A 10,275-nucleotide genomic window follows, 5' to 3' on the forward strand; every position below is an offset into this window, starting at 1 on the left:
TTGCAGAAATAGTCACAATCCAACCTGAAATGTTGAAATCGCTTGAAAAATGCTTTTCTGAGCTGGAAATGCCTTTAAACGACATTTCTCATCATAAGAATGCCCCTGAAGGCATTTTAGGCCGAATTGGGCACTTTTGCACGAAAAGTCACAGTCCAACCTGAAATGTTGAAATCGCTTGAAAAATGCTTTTCTGAGCTGGAAATGCCTTTAAACGACATTTCTCATCATAAGAATGCCCCTGAAGGCATTTTAGGCCGAATTGGGCACTTTTGCACGAAAAGTCACAGTCCAACCTGAAATGTTGAAATCGCTTGAAAAATGCTTTTCTGAGCTGGAAATGCCTTTAAACGACATTTCTCATCATAAGAATGCCCCTGAAGGCATTTTAGGCCGAATTGGGCACTTTTGCACGAAAAGTCACAGTCCTACCTGAAATGTTGAAATCGCTTGAAAAATGCTTTTCTGAGCTGGAAATGCCTTTAAACGACATTTCTCATCATAAGAATGCCCCTGAAGGCATTTTAGGCCGAATTGGGCACTTTTGCACGAAAAGTCACAGTCCTACCTGAAATGTTGAAATCGCTTGAAAAATGCTTTTCTGAGCTGGAAATGCCTTTAAACGACATTTCTCATCATAAGAATGCCCCTGAAGGCATTTTAGGGCGAATTGGGCACTTTTGCACGAAAAGTCACAGTCCAACCTGAAATGTTGAAATCGCTTGAAAAATGCTTTTCTGAGCTGGAAATGCCTTTAAACGACATTTCTCATCATAAGAATGCCCCTGAAGGCATTTTAGGCCGAATTGGGCACTTTTGCACGAAAAGTCACAGTCCAACCTGAAATGTTGAAATCGCTTGAAAAATGCTTTTCTGAGCTGGAAATGCCTTTAAACGACATTTCTCATCATAAGAATGCCCCTGAAGGCATTTTAGGCCGAATTGGGCACTTTTGCACGAAAAGTCACAGTCCTATCTGAAATGTTGAAATCGCTTGAAAAATGCTTTTCTGAGCTGGAAATGCCTTTAAACGACATTTCTCATCATAAGAATGCCCCTGAAGGCATTTTAGGCCGAATTGGGCACTTTTGCATGAAATGTCAAAATCCAACCTGAAATGTTGAAATCGCTTGAAAAATGCTTTTCTGAGCTGGAAATGCCTTTAAACGACATTTCTCATCATAAGAATGCTTCTGAAGGCATTTTAGGCCGAATTGGGCACTTTTGCATGAAAAGTCAAAATCCAACCTGAAATGTTGAAATCGCTTGAAAAATGCTTTTCTGAGCTGGAAATGCCTTTAAACGACATTTCTCATCATAAGAATGCTCCTGAAGGCATTTTAGGCCGAATTGGGCACTTTTGCATGAAAAGTCAAAATCCAACCTGAAATGTTGAAATCGCTTGAAAAATGCTTTTCTGAGCTGGAAATGCCTTTAAACGACATTTCTCATCATAAGAATGCTCCTGAAGGCATTTTAGGCCGAATTGGGCACTTTTGCAGAAATTGTCACAATCCAACCTGAAATGCTGAAATCGCTTGAAAAATGCTTTTCTGAGCTGGAAATGCCTTTAAACGACATTTCTCATCATAAGAAGGCTCCTGAAGGCATTTTAGGCCGAATTGGGCACTTTTGCATGAAATGTCAAAATCCGACCTGAAATGTTAAAATCGCTTGAAAAATGCTTTTCTGAGCTGGAAATGCCTTTAAACGACATTTCTCATCATAAGAATGCTCCTGAAGGCATTTTAGGCCGAATTGGGCACTTTTGCATGAAAAGTCAAAATCCAACCTGAAATGCTGAAATCGCTTGAAAAATGCTTTTCTGAGCTGGAAATGCCTTTAAACGACATTTCTCATCATAAGAATGCTCCTGAAGGCATTTTAGGCCGAATTGGGCACTTTTGCATGAAAAGTCAAAATCCAACCTGAAATGCTGAAATCGCTTGAAAAATGCTTTTCTGAGCTGGAAATGCCTTTAAACGACATTTCTCATCATAAGAATGCTCCTGAAGGCATTTTAGGCCGAATTGGGCACTTTTGCACGAAAAGTCACAGTCCTACCTGAAATGTTGAAATCGCTTGAAAAATGCTTTTCTGAGCTGGAAATGCCTTTAAACGACATTTCTCATCATAAGAATGCCCCTGAAGGCATTTTAGGCCGAATTGGGCACTTTTGCACGAAAAGTCACAGTCCAACCTGAAATGTTGAAATCGCTTGAAAAATGCTTTTCTGAGCTGGAAATGCCTTTAAACGACATTTCTCATCATAAGAATGCCCCTGAAGGCATTTTAGGCCGAATTGGGCACTTTTGCACGAAAAGTCACAGTCCTATCTGAAATGTTGAAATCGCTTGAAAAATGCTTTTCTGAGCTGGAAATGCCTTTAAACGACATTTCTCATCATAAGAATGCCCCTGAAGGCATTTTAGGCCGAATTGGGCACTTTTGCACGAAAAGTCACAGTCCAACCTGAAATGTTGAAATCGCTTGAAAAATGCTTTTCTGAGCTGGAAATGCCTTTAAACGACATTTCTCATCATAAGAATGCCCCTGAAGGCATTTTAGGCCGAATTGGGCACTTTTGCACGAAAAGTCACAGTCCAACCTGAAATGTTGAAATCGCTTGAAAAATGCTTTTCTGAGCTGGAAATGCCTTTAAACGACATTTCTCATCATAAGAATGCCCCTGAAGGCATTTTAGGCCGAATTGGGCACTTTTGCACGAAAAGTCACAGTCCTACCTGAAATGTTGAAATCGCTTGAAAAATGCTTTTCTGAGCTGGAAATGCCTTTAAACGACATTTCTCATCATAAGAATGCCCCTGAAGGCATTTTAGGCCGAATTGGGCACTTTTGCACGAAAAGTCACAGTCCAACCTGAAATGTTGAAATCGCTTGAAAAATGCTTTTCTGAGCTGGAAATGCCTTTAAACGACATTTCTCATCATAAGAATGCCCCTGAAGGCATTTTAGGCCGAATTGGGCACTTTTGCACGAAAAGTCACAGTCCAACCTGAAATGTTGAAATCGCTTGAAAAATGCTTTTCTGAGCTGGAAATGCCTTTAAACGACATTTCTCATCATAAGAATGCCCCTGAAGGCATTTTAGGCCGAATTGGGCACTTTTGCACGAAAAGTCACAGTCCTATCTGAAATGTTGAAATCGCTTGAAAAATGCTTTTCTGAGCTGGAAATGCCTTTAAACGACATTTCCCAGCAAGCAATAGCCGTCCTTTCAACGTCTCGTTTCAGTATAGACCCGATATAGCCGGGCTGCGCCTAGCCCACTTCTAGCCCAATTAAACTTTAATTTGGTTACATGTGGTTTTTGACAAAATAATTTGTGAGATGGATGCTATTTTATCATGTAAGCAAAGTTAACAGCGATTACAAGGTATTTCTTTTCATTTCTTTAAAGTGTTTTATGCATCGTCTGTACGTAGTCATAATTTAGCTCATAAATAGACCGACTACGAATAAACCACGTTTAGCCCAGAAATAACCATGAATTTAATTACATGTTGTTTTGCCAAAATTATTTGTGAGATGTATGATATTTAATCATGTAAAAGCAATTAAGGTATTTTGTTTCATTTCTTTAAAGTGTTTTATGCAATGTCTGTACTTAGCCACTATTTAGCTTACAAATAGACCGACTACGAATAACCCACGTTTAGCCCAGAAATAACCATTAATTTAATTACATGTTGTTTTGCCAAAATTATTTGTGAGATGTATGATATTTAATCATGTAAACAAAGATCAAAGCGATTAAGGTATTTTGTTTCATTTCTTTAAAGTGTTTTATACACCGTCTGTACTAGCCACTATTTAGCTTACAAATAGACCGACTACGAATAACCCACGTTTAGCCCAGAAATAACCATTAATTTAATTACATGTGGTTTTTGCCAAAATAACTTGTGAGATGTATGGTATGTCATTGTAAGCAAAGTTAACAGCGATTACAAGGTTTGTTTAATTTCTTTAAAGTGTTTTATGCACCGTCGTACATAGCCACTATTTAGCTCATAAATAGACCGACTACGAACAAACCATGTTTAGCCCAAAATAACCTTGAATTTAATAAAATTTTGTTTTTGCCAAAATAACTTGCAAGAATTATGATATTTTATCAGGCATGCAAAGACACCAGGGAAATTAAGATGTTTGGTTTAATTTATCTTATCTGAATATCTGCTGTCACGCATAACATTCATTATTTGACCGTATTTCAAAGATAAACAAAATCCAGTTACAACTCCGAACCGCTAGATGGCAGCAGTACACAAACACGAGGCCATATCTCGCGAGAAAGATTTCCGCTGTTTGAAAAGCAACAACATCAGCGAGCAGCCACGAGGAAAGTATGTACCACACTCGTTTGGTCTTGTAAGTTTTTTTTTAATTATTTTATTTTACATGTGTTTAAAATTGATTTACTTTATTTGTTGTTGGAATCGCGACATTCTTACCGGGTACTTAACAGTGTAACGTAGTAAGTAACCCATGTTTTATAAAACCTAAACAGTACAACCTGCAATGTAATAAAATAGTGGAGGTAAATGAGTCTATGTAACGTTACACTAAAGATCAACATGAGTGATTTGTAGGCTGCTTTTTAGTAACAGCAGTAACTTAGCTAAGTTACTGTGTTCCTTACAGTATTGTAGGCAGTGTTGTGCTTTACAATTATGCATGCAGAGATAGATTGTGGGGGAAAGCTATTCCTCCATATGGAATTAACTTACAGGCCTTTAGTCTGTTGGAAAAAAGAGTTTTATTGTGTTAGTGAGGGAAAACTTGCAGGTCAGTGGGCATTAACCTTTAAGGTTTGTAAACACTTGTACACTGAAGCATACAATACTGTACAATTACTGACATAGGCATGTGCTATTCAGGTGTCAAAGCTGTGCGAAACTGGAGGGAGAAACTTGAGAGACCGTGCCGGAAGAATGCTGGACAGGTAAATTCTCTAAACATGCAATATTAATCAGACATTGTGGTGTCAACAGTCTTTCATGTGGTCACAAAAAATCAGAAAATATGTCAGTCTGCAACTGTTAACGACATTGTCTTTTCTATTTTAGAGTTCACTAAAATTCATTAATTTCAAATTTCAACATGAATGGTGGTGGTCCACTGCAGAAGCAAGCATTTGAAAAAACATCAGTTCTCAGTTATTAAAGGTAAGTGTGTTTGTATGTAGTTTTAGGCTGAATGGTGTTTCACAAAATAGTACTTTTAATATAACATTAGGTTATGTGAGGAGTAATTGACGACAGTCCGGTACTGCCTTAATATTTTCTAAATATTAAAAGCCCCAGGTTAAATTACTCTTTGCCGATACAACAGTTTACTCATCCACACAATATTGTTTAGATGTTTTATTTTTAGACATTTGACAGGTTTTATGTCAATAAGATTGTATTGTGAATATTTTATGCTTGGCATCTTAAAGGGCAGGGTATTTGATTTTGAAAAATACAAACTTTAGCCTACACGCACCAACCAGAAGCACACTCTTATCTCATTAACCAGTAAGACTGACAAAGTGAATAACATTACCAAAATAACCAACATAAACAACTTTTTTTAATCCGAAATAAATACAGCACGTTTAGAAATTTGAAAAGATAAATATCATTACACTAATTCGTAAACAAACTACATAAGCAACAAGTTTCATTAAAATACAATCTGAATCCATCAAAATAGAATCACACTGCATACCTACCTTTCCAAAAGAAACACTGCAACGACCCTTTCAGACCTGTAGCTGTTTCCATCTTGCAGAAAAGCAGTGAACTTACCAATGTTAATTTGGGTTTTTGCTCTTTGCTCATCCAGATGTTTTTTTTTGTTGTTGTTGTTGTTTCAAAATGTCTTTCGTTTTGTAGCTCCTGTGTCAATTCAGCAGGAAGGTTTATTTGATTCTCCCTATTTTTACAGAGTGTGAACAGGTTGTGAAGTGGCATGCAAAACACGTTCACAGAAGAGGGGCAAAAATTTAATGCGTCCAATTATGGGCCGGAATGAGATTCTGGCAGTATGATAACCGTAAGCAAAAATACCACGGTGTTGTGGTATTGCCATTGTGACACTAAAATGTGTTATTTTCAAATGTCTGCATATTAAAACATCAACTTTTCAACTGGACACAATACATTTTATTTTTAAGCAACAAACAACGTTTATGCCAGGTATAAATAAAGCCTTTAAATGATAATATTCTTTCAATTGTAACTGTAAACATGAATTCAATTACATGATTTAATTCACTTTGTGTAAACACAGTTCATACATTGAAAACGGTATCACAGAAAATTTGTGTTTTTTTTTAAAACCTTGACTCTGAAAATCTCGGTATACCTTCAAACCGGTAACTGGCCCATGCCCACGTCCAATTATTGCATTCGGTCAGGGTTCAATGATTTGTTGAAAGTTTTTTGGTCCTACGCCTTTTATAGATGACACAAATATATAAAAATACACATTTAGACAACTTAACATAGTGAGAGCTATCAATATTTGAGGAGACTTTCAACCAGCATAACTAAAAAAAAAATTCTGGATCAAAATCAGATACCCTGCCTTTAAGCCTCTTTTGCTAGTTCCAAAAATGTCATTAAACACACGCAGAGAAACATGCACTTCTGTTAGTAATGAGAACGGTATGATTACTGTTGCCTGTCAATATTCATATATTACTTTTTCAAAATAGAATGACTATCACATTTAACATAAAGCAAAAATACTTGTCTCATGCATTCTTTTCATATCATATTTGGCAGATGCTGTGTTGAACAACTTCCCAGCAGCAACAGAACTGGAAGTGAAGGATGCAATGGGGGCATTTCAAACAGGCACCAGGGAGCACGGGCAGGGGGGGGTATAGAAATTAGTACAATTAATAAGTTGACGTGAACTGAAGATAGTTTGTTAATGTTTAGATGTTATTTCATTTTTAAAATTGTATTTTGTTATATATGCTTTTATTTTGTTACTGTTTTTATTCTTTTTGTTAAAAGTAGTTTTTCTTCATTTTGTCTTATCTGAATTTCTATTGTATTAACAATATTTTTTGTAATAAATTGCATGATTGCATGTTTACGAGAACCTTTTTTAATGGATTAAAAAGAATTCTTTAGCCATTCTTTTGTTCTTTATTAGACACACACGTGTAGTCGTTTAATAGACGTCTATTTAACGGCTAGTCTATTCTTGGGCTATGATAGACGTCTACTAGATTTTCACTGACAGCCCAAAATTAGCCTTGTTTTAGCCTAGACCCACATTCACCGTCTATTAGACGTATATATGTAGACGTTTAATAGCCGTCTATTTCATGACTAGTCTATTTCTTGGGCTATGATAGACGTCTACTAGATTTTCACTGACAGCCCAAAATTAGCCTTGTTTTAGCCTAGACGTCAGGGGGGTGTTTAGACGGCTACTAGACGTCTATTAGCCGCAAAATTGCTTGCTGGGTTCTCATCATAAGAATGCCCCTGAAGGCATTTTAGGCCGAATTGGGCACTTTTGCACGAAAAGTCACAGTCCAACCTGAAATGTTGAAATCGCTTGAAAAATGCTTTTCTGAGCTGGAAATGCCTTTAAACGACATTTCTCATCATAAGAATGCCCCTGAAGGCATTTTAGGCCGAATTGGGCATTTTTGCACGAAAAGTCACAGTCCAACCTGAAATGTTGAAATCGCTTGAAAAATGCTTTTCTGAGCTGGAAATGCCTTTAAACGACATTTCTCATCATAAGAATGCCCCTGAAGGCATTTTAGGCCGAATTGGGCACTTTTGCACGAAAAGTCACAGTCCAACCTGAAATGTTGAAATCGCTTGAAAAATGCTTTTCTGAGCTGGAAATGCCTTTAAACGACATTTCTCATCATAAGAATGCCCCTGAAGGCATTTTAGGCCGAATTGGGCACTTTTGCACGAAAAGTCACAGTCCAACCTGAAATGTTGAAATCGCTTGAAAAATGCTTTTCTGAGCTGGAAATGCCTTTAAACGACATTTCTCATCATAAGAATGCCCCTGAAGGCATTTTAGGCCGAATTGGGCACTTTTGCACGAAAAGTCACAGTCCAACCTGAAATGTTGAAATCGCTTGAAAAATGCTTTTCTGAGCTGGAAACGCCTTTAAACGACATTTCTCATCATACGAATGCCCCTGAAGGCATTTTAGGCCGAATTGGGCACTTTTGCACGAAAAGTCACAGTCCAACCTGAAATGTTGAAATCGCTTGAAAAATGCTTTTCTGAGCTGGAAATGCCTTTAAACGACATTTCTCATCATAAGAATGCCCCTGAAGGCATTTTAGGCCGAATTGGGCACTTTTGCACGAAAAGTCACAGTCCAACCTGAAATGTTGAAATCGCTTGAAAAATGCTTTTCTGAGCTGGAAATGCCTTTAAACGACATTTCTCATCATAAGAATGCCCCTGAAGGCATTTTAGGCCGAATTGGGCACTTTTGCATGAAAAGTCAAAATCCAACCTGAAATGTTGAAATCGCTTGAAAAATGCTTTTCTGAGCTGGAAATGCCTTTAAACGACATTTCTCATCATAAGAATGCTCCTGAAGGCATTTTAGGCCGAATTGGGCACTTTTGCAGAAATAGTCACAATCCAACCTGAAATGCTGAAATCGCTTGAAAAATGCTTTTCTGAGCTGGAAATGCCTTTAAACGACATTTCTCATCATAAGAATGCTCCTGAAGGCATTTTAGGCCGAATTGGGCACTTTTGCAGAAATAGTCACAATCCAACCTGAAATGCTGAAATCGCTTGAAAAATGCTTTTCTGAGCTGGAAATGCCTTTAAACGACATTTCTCATCATAAGAATGCTCCTGAAGGCATTTTAGGCCGAATTGGGCACTTTTGCAGAAATAGTCACAATCCAACCTGAAATGCTGAAATCGCTTGAAAAAATCTTTTCTGAGCTGGAAATGCCTTTAAACGACATTTCTCATCATAAGAATGCCCCTGAAGGCATTTTAGGCCGAATTGGGCACTTTTGCACGAAAAGTCACAGTCCTATCTGAAATGTTGAAATCGCTTGAAAAATGCTTTTCTGAGCTGGAAATGCCTTTAAACGACATTTCTCATCATAAGAATGCCCCTGAAGGCATTTTAGGCCGAATTGGGCACTTTTGCACGAAAAGTCACAGTCCAACCTGAAATGTTGAAATCGCTTGAAAAATGCTTTTCTGAGCTGGAAATGCCTTTAAACGACATTTCTCATCATAAGAATGCTCCTGAAGGCATTTTAGGCCGAATTGGGCACTTTTGCAGAAATAGTCACAATCCAACCTGAAATGCTGAAATCGCTTGAAAAATGCTTTTCTGAGCTGGAAATGCCTTTAAACGACATTTCTCATCATAAGAATGCCCCTGAAGGCATTTTAGGCCGAATTGGGCACTTTTGCACGAAAAGTCACAGTCCTACCTGAAATGTTGAAATCGCTTGAAAAATGCTTTTCTGAGCTGGAAATGCCTTTAAACGACATTTCTCATCATAAGAATGCCCCTGAAGGCATTTTAGGCCGAATTGGGCACTTTTGCACGAAAAGTCACAGTCCAACCTGAAATGTTGAAATCGCTTGAAAAATGCTTTTCTGAGCTGGAAATGCCTTTAAACGACATTTCTCATCATAAGAATGCCCCTGAAGGCATTTTAGGCCGAATTCGGCACTATTGCACGAAAAGTCACAGTCCAACCTGAAATGTTGAAATCGCTTGAAAAATGCTTTTCTGAGCTGGAAATGCCTTTAAACGACATTTCTCATCATAAGAATGCCCCTGAAGGCATTTTAGGCCGAATTGGGCACTTTTGCACGAAAAGTCACAGTCCTATCTGAAATGTTGAAATCGCTTGAAAAATGCTTTTCTGAGCTGGAAATGCCTTTAAACGACATTTCTCATCATAAGAATGCCCCTGAAGGCATTTTAGGCCGAATTGGGCACTTTTGCACGAAAAGTCACAGTCCAACCTGAAATGTTGAAATCGCTTGAAAAATGCTTTTCTGAGCTGGAAATGCCTTTAAACGACATTTCTCATCATAAGAATGCCCCTGAAGGCATTTTAGGCCGAATTGGGCACTTTTGCACGAAAAGTCACAGTCCAACCTGAAATGTTGAAATCGCTTGAAAAATGCTTTTCTGAGCTGGAAATGCCTTTAAACGACATTTCTCATCATAAGAATGCCCCTGAAGGCATTTTAGGCCGAATTGGGCACTTTTGCACGAAA

At 37.9% G+C, this 10,275-nt stretch overlaps 1 long non-coding RNA gene across 2 annotated transcripts; it reads left to right on the forward strand.

Annotated features, from left to right (window-relative positions):
- Nucleotides 1-3,262: 3,262 nt before the first annotated feature.
- Nucleotides 3,263-7,110, forward strand: LOC135765400 (uncharacterized). Of its 2 annotated transcripts, XR_010540683.1 has the most exons (5): nt 3,263-3,397; nt 4,244-4,395; nt 4,905-4,969; nt 5,094-5,192; nt 6,798-7,110. It is a non-coding gene; the product is annotated as an uncharacterized lncRNA (long non-coding RNA). The 2 variants fall into 2 exon arrangements; XR_010540682.1 differs by lacking the exon at nt 3,263-3,397 and having other exon boundaries at nt 3,775-4,395.
- Nucleotides 7,111-10,275: the final 3,165 nt, after the last annotated feature.

This window comes from Paramisgurnus dabryanus, unplaced genomic scaffold, assembly GCF_030506205.2.
Source record: "Paramisgurnus dabryanus unplaced genomic scaffold, PD_genome_1.1 h2tg000189l_1_25274__unclustered, whole genome shotgun sequence".
NCBI classification, from domain to species: Eukaryota; Metazoa; Chordata; class Actinopteri; order Cypriniformes; family Cobitidae; genus Paramisgurnus; species Paramisgurnus dabryanus.